The sequence below is a fragment of the Lontra canadensis genome, unplaced genomic scaffold (assembly GCF_010015895.1).
Source record: "Lontra canadensis isolate GAN:19392208 unplaced genomic scaffold, GSC_riverotter_1.0 scaffold21, whole genome shotgun sequence".
NCBI lineage: Eukaryota > Metazoa > Chordata > Mammalia > Carnivora > Mustelidae > Lontra > Lontra canadensis.
Window position 1 is genome coordinate 19068259 of NW_022631015.1, and position 20423 is coordinate 19088681.

Sequence of the window (20423 nt, forward strand, 5' to 3'; positions counted from 1 at the left end):
TTTTGTGTTCATTTCTGGTTATTATATACTAAGTAGATCAGATTCTCAAAGGTGGAACTTGGGGTCAAAGAATGAGCATTTTAAGAATTCTAGATATGTTTTGTCTCATTGTTCTCTAGACGAGATGTACCCATCAACCTCCTTACTAGTCATGTGTGAAAGTGAGGGGGAGACGCTTTTCTCTCCTGTGCTGCTGGAATTCCTAATTTTGTCTTTGCTAATTTAATGGGGATTGGGATGATAGCTCATTGTTTTAATATCTGTCTCTTTGATAACCAGTGAAATTAATATTTTTATATTTGGGTTAGTTACCATTTGTATTGTCTTTATTTTAGATTTCATGTCTTTCAAGTATACGCATATGAGCTTCTTGTATATTGAGAATAAGCTATAAGAGAACTTTCAAAGTTAGGACTTCTTTATCATGCTCATGCAAATAGTAATAAGATTAAATTTTACTTTCGAATTTTGAGAAGAGGTTTTGCAGATCTAGTATGAATTTAATAATATCCTTGTGTACCCTCTATTGTCTGCTTGAGTACTTTCGTGAGTATTAAAAAAAGGAAATTGAGATGGTGGTATGCTATAATTATTTAGCTCATAAATAATGACTTTTATTTCTAAAATAAAATGAAGTATTTATCCAAGGGAATAGACAATAATGACTTTCAAATTCTTTAGGAACTATAGGTGAGTTAGATGCTTTATGACTCCTGCCCTAGAGGTTTTGTGGTTTGCATATATAAGCTACCATTTGTCGTCCTGTCTCTTGTCTTTGGCCCTCTCCTGCTTTTCTTTCTGAATCCTTGGACTAGTTCCTGCGGAAACTCTGAGTTCACAGTGGTGCCCTCTGGGCCAGGGCATCTCTGGGCCGGCAGATTGTGAGCAGCCGCTGCTGCTGGGCGCAGGTGCGCGTGCAGATGGTGTGGCGGGGCCAGCCTGCCTTCTGCTTGGCGGGGCCCGAGAGGTGATGGATAATACAGCTTGCTCTGCATCATGGTCTGAGGCAAGGGGAGCAGGAGGACCAGCCCGCGTGAAAGTCCAAGCTGACAGAACAAACACACACTTAATTGACTCTGTAGTTTTATTAAACTTCCTTTTCAATGCTCTTAAGCAGTGGCCTCAGCGCTTGTCAGTTTGTCTCCCTGCCACCTCTCTTGCCATGTATCTTCAGACGGATGTGAGAGTAATAGCTATGGAAAGGGGGGACAGCAGCCCTCCTGTTGTCAACGCGTATCACATACTGTAGTGTGGGCTCCACGGCAGTGTAAGGGCGGCTTAGTATATGCCTCAGTCTGTTTTTTTTTTTTTCCTTTCCTCCTACTTGTCTCCAAAATGGGGAGGACATACCCCTAGAGTAGAGAAGCCAGGGAAGGACATGCCCCTAGAGTAGAGAAGCCAGGGAAGGACATACCCCTAGAGTAGAGAAGCCAGGGAAGGACATACCCCTAGAGTAGAGAAGCCAGGGTACTGCTTTTGTTGTTAATACCAGGACACTGGGATGTTTACATAAGGTTACTGTCTACCTATTAGGAGTTTTTCCTTTTTAACATTTATTTATTTTTTTAAAGATTTATTTATTTATTTGAGAGAGCATGAGCGAGCAAGTGCATGAGCACGGGGAGGGGCAGGGGCAGAGGGAGAGAGAGGATCTCCAGCAGACTCCCGCTGAGTGCAGAGCCTGTCATGGGGCTCTCGCCTATGACCCAGACATCATGACCTGATCCAAAATTAAGTTGGGTGCTCCACGGACTGAGCCACCCAGGTGTCCTGAGTTTTTCCTTTTTTAAAAATTTGTCCTCCAAGTCAGCCTTCATAGAGTACATATGATGACATGAAGTCGAGGACACCTTACACTCTTTCTTTGCCAGGATTTTACTCTGAATTGAAAAATGTCAAAATGACTAAAGACTTCTGAAATGACTAGCATGGAAGTATTCTCTGTTTGTTACTTACCCTCAGAGTTCCCCTGGAGTTTTATAACTGTTTTAGGTAGTTTTCTGTTTGGAGTCCCAAACATCAGGGGATCTTGTGAATTCTGTCTGCAACTAAGAAATAAGTGTAATTCGTCTCTGGTTTTCTTCATCTTCTTTTAAGTGCTTATCTATAATGTTCAGAACTGCTCTGGGTTTTTGATTGGTATTACAGAGAATTTCTGTCTGGGTCACAGAGGACTTAGTTTGTTTTTGGAACTCTGAAATTTCATTATTCTTATGGTTTGAAAATCATGAAGCCTAAAGTGAAAGCCACTGTAGAAAGCTCACTGCTAGGGAATAGGGCTCTGAGACTTTATAGTAATTATCATTTTGCCTTTTTTCCTTTAGGACACCTTACTTTTTGAGGCTTCATTTTTTAGGGTGTTGTTAGTGGTGGTTTTAGCAGGCCAGAAGGTAAGTCTTCCTTTAACAAAACCTTCTGGACAAATTTGGAAAAACAGTATTTTGAGGGGTCACAATTAAGAGATGTTGGAGCTGCCCATAGTGTTAAGAATTTGCCACAGAGCAAGGCGTGAGATCTCAGGTGCCATCGGAGGGGGTGGCCCTCCAGGCTCTAGGGCAGCCTCTCGCGTGTCATCCTCTCTTCTCATTCCCATGACAAATATTTGAAGTGCGCAAATATTTATGCCTTTTCTGGTCAGTCAGACAGCATTTCGGATACTTTAGCCACTTGAAATAAGGTAATTCTTGTTATTCAGATCAGGTCACTGAAATCCCTCTGAGTCTAAACTTACAGAACTCTCACCTAGCTCTTGGCCACATCAACCGCAAGAGTGAAGCCTGTTCTCAGCAGTGAGACTGTCAGCATTTCCAGAGAACGTCCATATCACCTTGAAGGGACACACTGTTACTCTGAAGGTCCCCAGAGGAACCCTGTGAAGGGACATCAGTCCATTGACATAGAACTCAGTCTCCTTGGGAAGAAGAAGAGGCTCTGAGTTGACAAATGGCAGGGCTAGAACAGAGCTGGCTACTGTCTGCACTCTCTCCAGTCAAGGACGGAACATGGCTGAGGGCAGTGCCTTGGGTTTCCACAACAGGATGGGATGCTCGCTTCCCCGTCAGAGCTGTTGTTCAGGAGAATGGCTCTCCTGTTGAACTCTGGAATTTCTTGGGCCAACAGTACATCTGTGGGGTTCGGATGAGGCCGGGTGTTGCTTATTCGGTATCCCAAACCCAGAGAGATGAGTTAATGCTCGAAGGAAATGACATCGAACTTGTATCAAACTCAACCACTTTGATTCAGCAAGCCACAACAGTTAAAAACGGGGATATCAGAAAAATTTTGGTTGGTGTCTATGTTTCTGAAAAACAAGCAGTTCAGCATGCTGATGAGTAAGATCTGAGCCGTCCGGAATCAGCAAGATGCCGGATGATTTTTCAGACTTATTTGTGATACTTGAAAGATGCGGTAAAAGCTGTATTGATTTCAGGCTTTTTCTTAGAACAACAACAACAGCTATTTGAACTGTGGGTTTCATCAAGACAAGAAGAACAACAACCATTTTCCTCTTTTTCAGAAACACAGTGAAGAACAGGACAAATGACCAAATTACCTTTCCAGATAGATGCGTTTCTTCCAAGACAGATGTTCTGTACTTAATTCTCCTTAGTTACCGTGCCTCCTACTGATGTCTTCCTAGCACCGCCTGCAAGAGCAGCCTTAATCTCTCGCCCGTGACTTCCTGAAAGGTCAAGACCACGGACATGCTATTACCTTCTCTTGTCACGTATCATCCATTTAATGACGGTGCTTGAAGTCTACCCTAAAAGCTTTTCATAAGACCTAGTTACACTTCAGCTCGGACGAGCTAACCTCAGGAGAGTTCCTCGTTTCACTAACTTGTAAATAGTCATGCTTGGCAAGAGTTTTTTCCGAGAGCCTGCGGCTACGTTCCTAGGAGGCACAGTTTGAATTCTGGAGGCAGGGAGAGTCCCCTTGAGTTCCACAGAAAGAGAAGAGTGGACCCTTCTACCCGGGCATCAGGATGCCATCCTTGGAGTTGTGCAGAGAAGGTTCTACTCCCGCATCGTCTGCATGTTCTCCATGTTTATATTAATTCTGTGGTGAAGCATCCGCCGGGCAGAGGTCCTAGGAACCAGGGCTAGAGATGACCCTTTGCCCTTTCTCCAAACAGCCCATGAAGGTAACGAAATATGTCCTGACCCCTTGTGGTGACCGACATAAAAACCAGAATGAAGGCCTCTTTCAGTGCTTTTTACCTCTAATGCGAAGTAGAAAATCTTTTCAAGTCCTTGTGTAATGTCCAGCTGCTTCTTTCTCAGCCAGTAGTTTTGAAAGCTAGAGCTACACAGTGTGTGTCTCTAAGGAATGTGGGGAGAACAATCAAGTTGTCCAGTGCCTTTGGAACTGAATGTTCTCGTGCTTCTGGACGAAATTTGATACTGATAGCAATATCCAGAATTATTTCTTAGAAGATATCCAGGACATTTGGCCTATCGTCCAGTGGCCCTTTTTCATCTGTTGGATTTCTTCTCCATAATGTTCCTTTTTGTTCCAGGTGGGGCAAGGGCTCGCTATCAGAATCGCCCTCGACTACTGCTCAGGTTATAGGTCCATCCAGAGGTTCATAAATACACACCGTTTTCTTTTTGAGCTGAGCTCAGTGGTCAGTTTATAGTTGGAGGAAGCAGTATCTCTACACCGTAGGGAGCTCTGGTTTCTCCCTCTCTGCTGACTCAGTTGCACCACCCCGCTTCTCGGCCGTCAGTCCTGCTCCCGCCATCATTCTTTTTGCTCCCCTTTCCACTGGCCGTGCAGGTGTACTCCGGATTGCCGCCCGTGCGGCACGAGGCTGTGTGCAGGCCCTCCTGGTTTTCACTGATACCTTCTTGTAAAACACAGATAACATAAAATTTGCCATTTTAACCATTTTTAAAAATTCATTAAGTACATTCCCATTACTGTACAAGCATCGCCACTACCCATCCCTGGAGCTTTCTCATCCTCCCAGACCAAAACTCCATCCCTCATTAAACAATAACCTCCCATCCCCACCCCCGATCCCCGTCCCTGGTAATCCCTGTTCTACTCTCTGTTTTGTCAGTTTGACAGTTCCACATGCCTCTTGTAAGTGGATTCACTGATGCCTTAAAAATAGACCTGAGAAAGCCGCCACCGCCTTCCTTGGCTCTGTGGCGGGCACACCCGAGGGGCCCTCCTCCTTTAAAGACTGATCCCGAGGAGAACCCTAAAAACGAAATAGTGTTCTTCCCCAAAGTCGTACAACCCCCGTGGCTCCAGAGTTGTCCTGACAAAATAAGGAGAATTCCAGGTTACTCAGCCTTTACCTGCGCTCCCAGGCAAGGCTCCCAAGAGGTCTTCAGGCCAGACCGGGAATTCTTTAAGAAATCACATCACTAAAGGCATCTGAAATTAGGGAAGAAAATAAAACCCGGTCTTGAGAAAACAAAAATTAGTAGTTTGCTGAACAAAAGGACATCTTCCTCTGGCTGTCTCTAGAGCAAGGAGACAGACATTTGTGCTTTGAACTCCTTTTGTTACATGCTTGGAGTAAAGGGAAAAAAAATGCTTTATTTTTAAAAGTGTTTTAAAAAAATTATCTAAATTTTGACCAGGTAGCTCTAAAATTATTTCTAATGGAAGATCTATTAAGTTGAAAGGTATCGTCACGGAATAAGAGCTTCTGTAGCATTTGAGTCAGTGCTGTGTGACCCTCTTACTAACTTCTGATAAGTAATCCATGATCCTTTCTGCCGCCCGTTTTCATTCCAGCGTTCCCCAGTTAGGACCTGACTCAGCCAGTATGTGCTGAACAGTGTATGATGTGAGGACTCAGCGCCATTTTTCATGATGTTCAGTTGTAATTCATTACAACATTCTCCATGTCTGCTCAGGAGGGTTCAAAACCAGTTACTGTGTGTGTGTTGCCTGATCAGAAGTTTGGCTAACGAGATGGCACTCTCACCTTTAGCAGCATTTCTGGTGACTCTGTAGAACATTGCTTCCTTGTGCCAGGTCACTGGAGATGAAATAATACTCACCAAAGAGGTACCCAAAGGGAGAAGATGGGTCATTCTTTCCCAGGGCTGGCTGAACTGGAAAGTCCCCTAGCGTGAAGATGCTGTGAAACCGTGGCTGAAATAAGGGACTGTGTTTAAAAAATAGAGAAAAACCTAACTCCACTGAGGTGTACAAGTGATTTACATCTTCAGGTAAAATGGTCTGACATTAAAGAAAGGCACAGTGCGTCATTGTGTGCAAAAAACGGCTGCTCGAAGAAAGTTTTGGCTTCTGTTTTGGGAGAGATGTTTGAAATGTCAGGTGAATTGTATTTCCTAATAGTTACCTTTCAAAAACAGATAAAATTGGATGTGGTATTTAGAAGAAACTGGAAGGCCACTTTTTTGCAAGGGGGTAGGGATATAAATTGCATAATTTAAGGGAAAACTGATTTTTAATAGAAAAAAACAAAGTTGGTTATTTATTACTCAGGCCTATGGTTGTTAATACTTTTTGAGTCGCAGACTCTTTTAATAATCTGATGATAACTTTAAATAATCTGATAAAACCTAAGGACATTCTCCCCCCTACCAAAAAGAAGCCCATTCACAAACACTCAAGTTTTCCCACAATCATTTACCGTTTTGGAAGGCCATGCCTGGGTGTCAAGTTTGAAGCTCATTCTGTAAGGCGACTTGGCATAAGAGAGCCTTGTCATTCACAACACGTAGTTTTTGCCAAACAAGTTCAAGGTGGGGAGGATCTTATCTGCAAGGCTCACATCACATTCATCCCCACGGAGATATATATTGATCTTTCATTGGGGAAGCAGGCCCAAAGCAACCAGTACAGTTTGTCGCATCAGCTTGCTGAGGGCTCAGATCTCTGTGCTCACAAGTGCCTCGAGTACCACTTTGTAGGAAGGGTTCATCCGGGCGACCCAGTGACCTTTTAGAAGTAGGATTCTGTTACCTGCATATTCCACATTAAGCAGCAGAGAATCTTCCTAAACCCATGACTGGACACAGGACCTTTTAGAGCTTAAGTTTTGGGAGCCGTCTCTAAGGGTAAAGGCTGCAGGCCTCACTAATTATTTATTATTTTTTTTAAGGTTTTATGTATTTGAGAGAGAGAGAGAAAGAGAGAATAAGCCTGGGGGAGCAGCAGAGGGAGCGGGAGAAGCAGGCTTCCCGCTGAGCAGGGAGCCTGATGTGGGGCTCGTTCCCAGGACGCTGAGATCATGACCTGAGCCGAAGGCAGACGCTTAACAACTGAGCCACCCAGGCGCCCCTCGGCCCACTAATTCTTATGCCCTGTTCACTCAGAAGTGTGTAGTTTCTCTGACGATATTAGTCAGTCTACATTTCTTGAATACTGTTACTTTCTTTTTAATTTTTAATTTAATTTTTTACAATTTAAATTCAGTTAATTGACATATAATGTATTACTGGTTTCGGAGGTAGAGGTCAGTGATTCATCAGTTGCAGATAATGCCCAGTGCACATTACATCACGTGCCCTCCCTCATGCCCATCACCCATTACCCTAATCCTCTCCCGACCCTCCAGCAAGTTACTTTCAGTAAGTGAAAATCCATTTTTAGCAAGAATTCTGCCAGCCAGCAAACTATGATTTTTACCAATAAGAACTCATTTCTGACACAGTATGCTAATTAGCAATCTTATTGGAAATATTGGTAATGAAGTAATTATAGTAGCTGTTTCTGGAATGGGGATTCTAACTTGATTGCCCTGGGCTTTGCATTCTTGAGTAGAGCAACCGAATGCCCTTAATCTTAACATTTGAGCTACAAAAACATTTCTTTCTTTATGTCCCAGTATTGTGACAGCACACACTAATTTGTATTCTTTTTTTTTAAAAGATTTTATTTACTTACTTGACAGAGATCACAAGTAGGCAGAGAGGCAGGCAGAGAGAGAGAGGAGGAAGGAGGCTCCCTACTGAGCAGAGAGCCCAACGTGGGGCGCGATCCCAGGACCCCGAGATCATGACCTGAGCCGAAGGCAGAGGCTTTAACCCACTGAGCCACCCAGGCACCCCGCTAATTTGTATTCTTGATGTCATCGAGGCACCCTCTTCCATACACACCTGCTTGCAATCCTTTTCCCATCAGTAGTGGAGTTGAGCCTCAGTGTTGTGGTGGTCCTGTGTGCTCGCATTGACCCCAGAGCCTTGTATTGTATGTGGCTGCAGTTTAGTGACTGATCAGTGGATTTTGGTTGAATGAATATTCAGAGTCCCCAGTGAACACATTTTTAGACAGTCTTTTTTTTTTTTTTTTTTAGAATAATTTTCACTTTACTACAGAGGCTGCAGGGATCGAATTCATGTATACACTTCATCCAGTTTCCCCTCTTGGTACCTTTTCCATCGCTACATGCATTTGTTGCAACTGTGAAATTAACGTTGGTACCTTACTGTTAACTGAACACCGCACTGTGTTCAGTTTTTTTTCACTGGTTTTCCCGAATGTCCTTTTTCTGCCTCAGGATTTCATCTAGGGTGCTCCACTGTATTTAATTATCTTGTCGTCCTAGTGTCCTTTGGTCTGTAGCAGTTTCTCAGAGTACCCTTGTTTTTGACAGTTTTGAGGAGCACTGTTTTGTTAGAAGGTCAACTGTTTTGTAGAATGTCCTTCAGTTTGGGTCTGATGTCTTTCTCCTATTTAGAGTGGGGTCATAGGTTTTCAGGAGGAGGACACAGAAGTGAAGTGCCACTCTCATTATATCATATCAGAGGTACATACTAAATAATTTTATTTCTAATGTTTCATTCTCAGAATGGAGAGGTGGGGGAAAGCAAGAAAGCAGCATTTAAATCAGTCAGTTTTGCCATGGAGGAAATTGTGTTAAAGACAAGTAAGGGAACTGAATCTAAAAAAATTTAAATTTATCTGGGAGAATTCAGCCCTTGGTATTCCTGTCATGCCTCCCTTTGGATGTTTGTGAGATGGTAATATTTACTTTATTTAAATGCTTGACTGATATAAATCAGACAAATGAAAAGGCCAGTGGTTTATAGATACACTTTAAGGCAGAACTGCAATAATTTTTGCAAGCCTCTCAAATAACCAGTTTTTTTGAAGTGGGAAAAATCTTTAATTGGATTTTTTTTTTCCTTTTCCTTTGCTGCTGTGTTTTTTTCTTTTCCTGTGTTCTTTTGCATTTGGGTTTATGTTTTTCAAGCTGAGTTAATGTTATTGAGAAACATTTCAAAGCATTTGTCACTGGAGTAGTTTATCCCTTAATTAGTGGTGAGGTGGTTTTGCAGACAGGTGACACGCTTTAATGCATTAGAGAGACTAGTCTTGTTAGTTATTGATTACTGATGAATAAATTACTGCCATTTTTAATCACAAGAAAATTTCTTTTGATGATAATTAATCAGATTCATGCATTTCTTAACCAGTGTAGGATTATCCTCTGTTTTTGTTACAAGAATGAACCTGCCTTGCCTCTGCCCTAGGTAAAGTCAGGAGAGAGGAGACAGGTTTCTAGGTTTGTATTTTGATCTTTACTTTTATTAGGCAGATGAAAAGTATACTTGCTTAAAAATTACTTCAAACTGCCTTTCTTGTTGAGTAGGTTTTGAACTACCTGCCTGACAGATGGTGTTGGAAGTAATTACAGAAATCATGTGTTTACCTGTACGTGGACATGTGTTCACCAGATGCACCCTGTTTGCCCAGTGCTGCTGATTTCTTAAAGAAATACACACCTTCTGGCTAGAGTTGCATAACTCCGGAGAGGAGAAGCTGTGCCAGCAGGAGCTCTGTCTCTCTCAGTTGCAGAATCAGCTCTAGTCAGAGGGGTTGGTCAGGAAGGCCAAAGAAGCACTTTCTCAATGTTGATTGCCTTTATATTTTTTGATTTATTAGTTCTTTAATACACCTTTTTATTTATTAATACTTTAATTTTACCCATCTACGGAATCATTTAAGCACTAGTCCCCCCCATATTATATATTCAGCAGCAGTAACAGTAGTCACTCTTTTATTATGATGGTTATAGTTTGTTATATTGTTGTATTATTTGTACTCAGTACTTTTTTTTATTTATAAAATTGCTTTTTTTTTTTTAAAGATTTTTATTTATTTATTTGACAAACAGATCACAAGTAGGCAGAGAGGTAGGCAGAGAGAGAGAGAGGAGGAAGCAGGCTCCCCACTGAGCAGAGAGCCCGATGTGGGGCTTGATCCCAGGACCCTGGGATCATGACCTGAGCCGAAGGCAGAGGCTTTAACCCACTGAGCCACCCAGGTGCCCCTGTACTCAGTACTTTTAGAAACCGTGTTTTCCCGAGCCCATGTGAAAGATGTATGTACCCATCCTCCCCATTTCTAAATTCTGATTTGGGAGGTCTGGCTTTTGGATTAAGTGTTGGTTATTATTTGTATTTTTTTAACAACTCATGGGTAATTCCTGTACTCGTGAAAATTGGAAATAGCTCCTTTATTTTATTAACCATCAAAACCTAATTTATGTTTTCCACCTCATTTCTATTTTACTTTTGCTTAAAAAAAAAAAACAAAACACCCTCAACGACAGTGACCCCTTTCGCATGTATGCTTTAAGTGTTCAGTTTTGAAACAGTACATTTAACTGTGTGTTAAACCCTGAGGAACAAGGGAAGTCATTGTTTTAAGATTTTGACAGGTGCAAAACTGTAAATAATTACAGGCCTGGGCAGAAGCTAGAACAGAAGTCGCACAGCAGCTGGCAGGCCCGACCTGTGACAGGTCTGACCTGAGCTAAGTAGCCTAAATTTCATGGCAAGCTCAGATTTGTTTTATAGTATGAAATTCACCTTCTGCCACAGAACGTTTCTAGTGATTCAGACTAGATACCAGCTGCAAAGGGAGGACTACATGCAGAATATTGAGAAAGAAAATGCCCACTGAGCCACCTTTTGTACGACTTCGGGGCCAGATGGAACTTGTATAGATGAATTCCAAAATTGATTTGCACCCTGACTGAAATAAATCACCCAGCACCAAATGGTATTCAGCAGTCACCTCTGAGGAGGGTGGGCTGGCTTTTTTTTTTTTTTTTTTTTTTTTTTTACTTTTTATGGTACCTACTTCTAAATCATCAAATTTTTTAGTCTATGAGCATATCTGACTTTTGTATGAAGTTATGTCTGGGAATACCTGAGTGGTAATTTTTTTAGGTCTTATAGAGAGTAAAGTGAATTTTTAATGCAATTTTATCGTCGTTGGGTTCCATCAGGCAGTTGCCCACCTTAAAAGTACCAGATTCGTCACTAATCCCTAAAGAAGCCTGCTTACTGCCAGCAGCTTCCCCACCACGCCCCGTGTTTTTACCCTGGAAAGCTGCAGTTTGGAAAGGACAGGATTCTGCGAGAGCAGAAATAAAAAGCTGATGGCTGGGGCCTGTCGAATCTATAGACGCGTTTTCTTTGGCTTGCACAGCGTTCTGAAAGTTTGACAGACCCACACATAAGAATCTGTATTTCTAGCTTCCTTACAAACACGGACGATATGGCAGTACTGGGCCTGCGTTCCTGCAGCTGGCGGTGCTGGGTGGCGGGCACCCCTTCTCCATCCTTCTGTTTGCTGCAGCCCTTACCATCCTGTGGTTTAGTTACTTCTGTTACCTGCCTCCACACATTTGAGTCGATGCCCCTCGGACTGGAAGATGTGTGGGATTACAAGTGCACACACCTGGGGAGAAAGGACCACACGAGGAGAGACTGGCGGAGTGTTGATCTGGTCGGGGTGGTTTGCCTTGTGCTCTGTTCCCGCCGTGTTCTTGCATTGTTTCCTCTTCACTGGAGACTCCCAAGAACTTTGAGTTGTGATGTTCCCCCAGCCACTCTTAATAAAGGAAATATCCCAGGTGTCCGGAGGAGGAGTTTTCTGGATGGTTACCCATCCTTTAATTCACATTTTGTTTGATTTAGTGTAGTCAGCTAGTTTGTCTCCCTGTTTTTAGTAGTGATCAGCTTTACTGAAGGATGAGAGTTCAGTTAGAAAAGGAAGAGAGACATTTTTCAAGCCCTGGGCGTATTGAGAGGCAGATCATGGCCTAATGCCAGGGTGGGTGACGTAAGTGAAGCCGACAGCGCCGAGAGCCTTTACAAAGTGGACAAGAAGTAGAAAGATCCCAGAGATTAAAATTTTCCTAGAACGGAGAGAAGAAAGGGTCCTTTTCTACCTTCCTGATACTCTTATACTGTTTGGTGTCCCAGGTCTATGCTTTCTCTTTGTTTCTAATTAGGAAGAGAGAAGAGAAGCGGGGAAGAGTTGAGTTTCATTCGTCTGAGAATCTCACTACTTAAATATATGGGAAAAAATCCACCCCTGTTGTAGGTTGACTTGGCACATAGTGGACTCAGAGCTGGGCTGTTCTGAGCTTTGTTGAGTGAAGTTGGTTCAGAAGGCGTGGTGTAGACCAGGAGTTGGGAAACTGGACTGCAGACAGATCTAGCTTACTGGCTGTTTCTGTAAATACAGTTTTATCGGAACATAGCTGCACTCATTAGTTTGTATACCGTCTGTGGCAGCTTTGACATTGTAAGGGCACAGTGGAGGAGCTGTGATAGAGACCATATGGTTTGCAAAATCTGAAGTATTTATTACCTGGCATTTTACAGGAAAAAAAAAAAAGTGACGATTTTGATGTAGAAGGTTCTGTCCAAAAAAGAAAAAAAAAACAACCCAAAACCAAAAAAACCCCCAGTTCTTTTATGTGGTCTAAGTTATTTTTGTTGAAAACAAAGGGAATTAGATGTGTGATTGATTTTCACAATTTATATGGCTTTTTGATGATTTTGCAAATATTTTATATAAGTTACTGTTCCATTTGAATGAAATGAAAATTTTATAATGCCTAGGACTTCAGTGGGGCTATGGTTTTATTATGTCATTTACAACAGCTGTTTCTGGGGAAGATTATAATATAGCTAATGGGAAAACAAGAAATAATATCGTTAGTCAAAACATATAATTTTAGCAAAAATTAAAATAAAAAAATTGGTTATGTTTGGGCTACAGCTTTTTTGGAGGGAAGAGTATAATGACAGTATAAAAACACGATGTTATTTAATTAGCTTTAAACATGATATTTTCAGGAATATATTTAATGCACAGATGTGCACATATGGTCCATTATGGTGTTAATTTAAACTTTGAAAACTGCCAAAAGTTTTAGTTATTAGGGAAATAGTGAACTTTCATCTAATGATCACATTAAACATTAATAATGCTACGTTTTTATTGTTGTTTTCAATTTGGAGAACGTTTGAAAGTAGCAGGCCTGTATTGTAGGATTCATCTAACATGATTATTGAATGTCTCAAGAGTAAGCACTGTTCTAGGCACTGGGATTGAAGCACTGGATAAAATAAATTATGAAATAAGCACTTCAATTGCTGTTGCTGCCGGAGGAAAAAAAAACACAGAGCACTTTTGAGCTATAAACATTCATTTAGTCATTTATTGAGCTGCACCAAGTGCACTGTAAGTCCTGAGGATGTAACAGTCAGTAAAGCAAGTTTTTGACTTTTAAAAGTAGTTTCTGCCATAGTTCGAGAAGAGATAGACTGTGTTCTGTTGGGTAACAGATGCCATGAAGAAAATGAAAGAAAGGACTTGGGAGAGATGGGGGTGTTATTTTGGATAGGTGGTGAGGAAGGGGTTCTTTGATAAGGTTGTGTCTGAGCAGACACCTGGATGAATAAGGTAATGGGCAATGGGGGTATTTGGGGGAAGAACGTTCCATGCAGAGGTAATAGCAGTGTAAAAGGCCTGGGATGGGTGTGTGCTTGGTTGTTGAAGGGAAAACAAAGAGAAGCCATCGTGGTTGGTGTCCAGGGAGCTGGAGGGAAATGGGAGGAGATGTGTTTGTTTTCTACGCAATGCACAAGGCTCTGCCTCCAGATGAGAGGTGAAGTCACGTGGACCCAAGCTAAATTCTATGTTCAGTGACAGTAGTACAGAAGTAGAGCGTAAGGGTCTATGGAAGATGCCGTAGACCAGAAGTCAGGAAATAATAGAGTTAATTTGCTCATTGTTCCTCGAATTAAATCTCACTTCTGTGAATCTCTTTGTCATCTGCTCTTTCAAAAAGGAATTCTGCATGGTATAGTCCAGTGCCCGGAGGCCTGGATAAGTTGTTGAATTTATGGTGTGCCAATACCCATTACAGGGTGGCCGTCTGGTGAATTTGTAACAGAGAGTCTGAGGTTGGGTCAGAAAGTCTGACTAAAATGGGAATAACAATTCACGTTCAATTAAAATGTGCATAGCCTGCAATAATTTTTCATTGTACTAGGGTGAAGGGGAGAGTAGAAGTAGGTTGATAATTAATAGTTGTAAATTTAAAAGTCAGCTTTATTCCAAGTGTTAATTTTTCCTGGAAGTGTTTTACAAAACGGTCAAGTTCCTGAAATTGTAGAAACACTGATCATGGTATTTATAACTGTGAGACATGCTAGGTACCTGACCCCAAGTGTGAACTAATTAACTTAGGGTTTGTGTAATATGCTTTAGCAAAAGTAGATATTTAAAAATAATTGACTTTTTTTTTTCATTTCACAAATGACAATATATATGGTGTTTTAATTTATTTTAATATTACCGAGCACATTTTTGTGGTGATTCCTTCAACTTTGACACAGATGGGTATCAATAAGTGAATTTTTTTTTTCTGGCACAAGAGGATCATTAAGCTTATTCACCAAATATATATTTTATAAAGAACACCATCAGTCACAACTATCATAAGTCTGCTGTACTCGAAACAGTAGGCGTTTCTGAAACTCAGCAGTTAGTAACAATTATTGAAACACCACACAAAGACAAGGCAAATGTAGCATTCGGAGCAATATTTCACTGGGAAGGCAGGTGCCCACATGGAAGGAGGGTTCGGTTAAAAAAGTTCTTCTGCAAAGACTTGCTGGAGTTGAGGATGCATTTTTCCTTAGGAGTAATAATATCTATGGTAATTAGATTTTCAGGCCAACCCAAAATGTATTAGGAGTCTCTCTATAGTTCATGGATTTTTAGAGGACTTTGGTACTGGTTTTCAAGCAGATGTAATTTCCAGTAAAAAGTTACGGCTTTGCTTTTCCTTGGTCTACATGTACCAGGAGAGCACCCCTTCACGAATCTGTTCGGGATTACTGCTCTGTTTGTTTTCTGCGTTGCTTTACCCATGTGGTGGCTTAGGTGATCTGTGCTCAAAGAGAGGTTGCTTTATGCATTGGGCCTACAGGTGAGGCCATTATCGACATCCTCCAACATTTAATTCTGTCACTAGCTGTTCCCAGTGCGGCAAGTCTTACCCGTGGGTCCCCAAGCCCTTGATTGCAGCCACAGGATAAATGAGGTGATGGGGAGGGCATGTCCCTGACCACCCATCTGTTCCCCATTGGACTGGACGGTAGGAGGCAGTAAAGGCTAGGACAGTGGGGTGGGACAGGTGGGCCCTCTCCACTTACAGCCCTGTGGCTGTCCTGTGAAGATTCCTTTACCTTAATTCTGCTGCTTGATCAAGGGACACCCACCCCCCTCAGTAGCCGTGCCCAGTGTGGGGAGGCAAAGCTGTTGGGCTGGGCCTTGGCTGGAATGTTGTGCCACGGGGGAGAAGGGGAAGAAAGGAAAAAAAAAAAAAAATCCTGCAACCTAACTTCTTTTGCTTTATTATGTTATGCTTTTTTTTTTTTTTTTTAACCGCTTCTGGTGAATTTGAGGTAGTTTTCAGATGCCCTCACATTGACCCAACCAGCTTCTGCTGACTTTTCACTCTAACATTTCCATGAAAAATATCCTACAATTCAAATTTAGTGAAACTAGACACACTCTTCTCCTTAGTCCTGACTTTATTTCAGATTTGTAACATTTTACTTTTATCCACTCAGTCCTAAATATTCGTTAAATTCAGTCCCTCATAACAGAGGAAACAGAATACCATCAGGTAAATAACTGTATTTAAATATATATGTGTATGTCTATGCTTATGTATATTATTGATATATATTACACAGAGTAATAAATAATCCAGGAGTCCGGCATCTGCCTCACCTGCTGTTCTCTTTATGATGTGAAGCGATGAGTCACACGAGTAATTGTATTACTTGTACAAAGTACTTGGAAGACAGTTTCACTTGCATAAGTCCTGTGCTGCATGTCATAAAGATGAAAAGTTTGAGCCATCTGTTACTTTAAAAAAAACCCAAAAAAACAACAAAACTACCCTAGTATACCACCTGGTGTTTAACTAGGCCTCGGGATTTGTTCCAGTTATGGCACTGCTTCATTGAACAAATATTGGGGTGAGGGGTGGGTAGGGTTTGGTGATTACTCCTGTGACTTGGGAGGGGCCCTTTTCACTGAGTCTCGAACAATGTTATTTGGATCATTGTTATCTCCTATTGTGGCTTGCCTGTCATCAAAAACAATTTTGTCTTAATTTTGAAAATTGGATCTGAGGAGTAACATTACACAAAAACAACATTATACAATGATGGAGATAATGTTCTGTGCAGCATGATTTAATTTGGAGCAGTGGATGGCCACCTGCTAGGCCTTTGTTCTGTGGCAGTCTGGCAAGTGGCCCCAGTGTTTTGGTTCTTTCCTTGGTCACGTGGCTGTTGAGATCCTCCTGGGTTAGTTGGAACCCATTAATCTGGTAGTGTAGAATGATGGAATATTTGACTGCTGGGTTTTTGAATTAAGAAAACAAATCCCTTTTAAAGTTATTATTCAGCAATCACAGAATGCTTTTAATGTGTTGATATAACATCTGAGCCTTTGCATTTTATCTAGGGGTAGCCTCGTCTTATCTGCAACATTAAAAAAAAGATCTAGTTGTACTTGGCATTATGGTAACTAGCTACCATATAGCACCTGTCTGCTTACCCACTGTGGTGGGGTAACCCTGTAATTCAGTGACCAACCTGGGACACCTTTGAGAGTGACAGCCACTCATAATAATGCTGGGATGAGAGACATAGGCAAGGACATATGGTCACAGTGTTTATAAGGCATGGTCATTTTTACCATCCTCTGTGATCAAGAATAACCAAATATCCCATATGTGTTTAAGGATAATTCCTCTATTTAAATTGCATTAATTGTGGCTGATACGGTTCTTTTATAAAAAGTAGGTGCTCAAATTCAATATTTGCAAACTGATTAAATGTTTACATTTATTTATTTTTATTATGTTATGTTAGTCAAAATTAAAAGTTCCTGCCAAATATCTTAAAAAATAGACATTTTAAAATAGCTTTGGGCTAAAACTCTTCACTCTGTTCTTGGTATTAAGGATTGGTCTCAGGCTTCCCAATAGTGATTGCCCTATGATTAGAAGGAAATCATCTTAATATGTGGTATATTATAAGGGTAGGGAAGCACTTAAAAATTGCAGGGGCCTATCGTTCTGTCTAAAATAATACAAACTGACTACTAGTAGAGGGGGCCATTTAGTCAAGTGTTTATTATGACATATCCTGGTAACTTAATTTACTTTTCCTTATTATTTGAAGTTGTGAAGCGATTCATTGGCAAAGTAGCAATTCCTTAAGTTTCTTCTGAGGAAATCAGGAAGCCAAGTCAATCAATTTCATTGTCTAATAGTACTTTGAGACTTTCATAGTATGGAAAGATTGAGACTTTGGATAATTTTTTAATGCTAAGTTTTAATCTGATATTTATCAGTTTGGGAACTTTCTTTCATCAGTTTTCTCTTTACAAGCCCTCATTTATTACATATAAGACATAGGAAAGGATGCAGGAGTCTCTGTCCTTTTCTGTCTGAGGTAATAAAAAGGGTGTTTGTTGCCCATTTGGCCATCTCATGAGACAAGTTGGATTTGGCTCAACCCTGGAATGTGGGTTATGGTATTGGGGGGTTTTGGAAAGCCAGTTGTGGTTTTGAAGGACTCCACGATGTGGGCTGGGAACTTTGGTGTTTTCTGGTCTGAGGTAGGTGTTTTTAAAAGTGAGGTGTCAGAAGATCTTGGGTTCTAGACCATCCCATTTGTCTTGGTCTCTGTGTTTTACAAAAGAGTTGAAACAGATGCTGTTTACTTTATCCTTTGTGTGTGCATGTGTGACTTGGTGATTTCATAGTCTTGTTCTTTTTCCATCTTTCCCTTTTGCATCTCCACCATTCCGGTCTGGTTTCTTTCCCTTGATCAATTTTTTTCTTTGTTTTCTAGGCCTTACCTGTTTCACCTGAGTGGGAGAGTTCATGAAGTCCTCTTGCTTGTCTCTACCCTGATTGTTCATGATACTTATTGGTCATGAGGGAACTTGCTTGGGTGTTTATGAGTTTTATACAGTAGGACAAGATTCACGAGGAACTATTTATTTACTTGTTAATTATATTTCCTTCCCTGTTGCAGGGACGGTCCAGAGGCAGGTGTTTTGCTTTGTTTACAGCTATATCCCCAGAGCCTGGAAGTATGCTGGGCACCCAGTGACTTTTTTTTCTTTTTTTAAAAGGAATAGGTTAACATAAATTTTAAAAGGTGGGGGGAGCACCTGGGTGGCTCAGTCTGTAGAGCATGTAACTTCGTGATCTTGGTGTCATGAGTTTGAACCCAACGTTAAGGGGTAGATTGTACTTTAAAAAAAATATGAAAGACTAGAAATGCCATAGCTTTCTGATAGTTTACCAAGTCAGATACTTTTTAGGGAGAGTCATGGAGCTCCTTCACTCTATAGAAAACCTTCTGAACCTTGGCTGGTATTTGAACCATTTAATGAGGGAGGAAGTACTTTGGAGTGATTCTTCTTGTAATAATGTAGGTTTTTAGTCTCTTTCCTTTCTGGTACTTATAGTCCCTAGACTTGATTTTACTACTTTTATCGGTTAAGATGCTTTTTGTTGCAAGTAATAGAAATCTCAGCTGAAACTCATTTAAGCAGTAAAGAAGGGGGTGATTCGCACGAGTCCAGGAAGGTTCTGGAATGGGCTGATTGAGCTCAGTGCTGTCCTGAGACACCCAAGTTCGTTTGTTCTTTCTCCTCTTCCCTTGGCTCTCTTGGGTTCATCCCTACAGCTTGTTCTTCCTGTGACTATGAGGACAGGAGCAACAGTCAGGTCCATATAGTTCTTGTTGATATCTAGTGGGAAAAAGATTGACTTTCTGTTCCTTGACATCTCGAGCGAGACTTCTTTATGTATCATTGGTCCAAACTGACTTGGGACTACTCTCCCCTGAACATTAGCAAAGGAGGTGGAATTGTAACATTTGGCTCGGGCTAATAATCATCTCACGTGAGATAGATGTTGGGATCAACTGCACTACTCACTAAAATCCCATGTGAATTAACCTTTATAAATACATTTTTAAAGACTGTTGATTTCCTGAACTCCAAGGTAAGACTTCCCAGAGTAATTAGGTTCATAACCAAGAGGATGCTAGGTGAAGTCAACATTATCATCATAATTACTTCATTAGGGAAATTACGGCCTTTAAATAAAAAAAAGTGACAATTTTTGTTCTGCCTTCCCAAGTTTATTAAATAGACATGCGGCATTGTTTTTGTAAAGTAGAAAGTAGCTATGTAGAAATTGGTTGGAACTGTGACGCCCCCTTAAGTGTGTTTGCACTGATAACAATTGATATGTCTCAATTATTTAAATAAAATGAAATCTTGTTGACTGGAAAAGTGGAAAAAGATAGCGAGGACATAGTGAGGCTTACTTAAAAAAATAAGTCAATATATAAGGTAATGTGCATCTGTTACCTTAACTTACTAAAAGGTTTCTGATTTACTTGAACATACAGTAATGGATCATTTTGTTTGTTGAACAATGCTTAGTAAATATTTAATAATACGCATGGAAGCATTATGCTATTGTGAAGAAAGCACTGAATTAAGAACTGAAATCCAAATTTCTCTAATTTTTCCACTGATGTAATAGGAAAGGACGGTTTCATTCAGGTTAGTATTCTCATTCGCTCATTCTGTGGGATCTAGCTGCTTCCAGGACTTAAGGGTAGTTAAATACTCATTCAGTACACAGTAGAATGTTCCACGTTATGAAAATCTACTGGCTGATCTCTCTAACAAAGACCCGAGTGGAGTTACTTTTTTGGTTCAGGTTTTCTTTTTTTACTATTTTAAAACGTTTTTAAAGATTTTATTTCTGTATTTGACACAGAGAGAGAGAAAGAGAGAGAGCGCACAAGCGTGGAGTGCTGCAGGCTCCCCACTGTGAACGGGGAGCCCCATGAGGGGCTCCATCCCAGGAGCCTGGGATCATGACCTGAGCTGAAGGCAGATGCCCAACTGACTGAGCCACCCTGGTGCCCCTTGGTTCAGGTTTTAAAGACAAGTAATCATTTTTCTCCTTCAGAAGGTAGAGATATTCTCTGTACATTCTGTTTTCTGCAAGCACTCCCACGTGCTTCTTTTGACTTTTTAAGTAGGAGAGACCAAGG

The 20423-nt window shown here is 41.0% G+C and overlaps 1 protein-coding gene and 1 pseudogene across 4 annotated transcripts in view; both read left to right on the forward strand.

Moving 5' to 3' along the window:
* CDKAL1 (CDK5 regulatory subunit associated protein 1 like 1) overlaps window positions 1-20423 on the forward strand; it is a 628275-nt gene that overhangs the window by 126371 nt on the left and 481481 nt on the right. The window lies entirely within an intron of this gene.
* On the forward strand, window positions 662-3336 carry LOC116869852 (annotated as a pseudogene).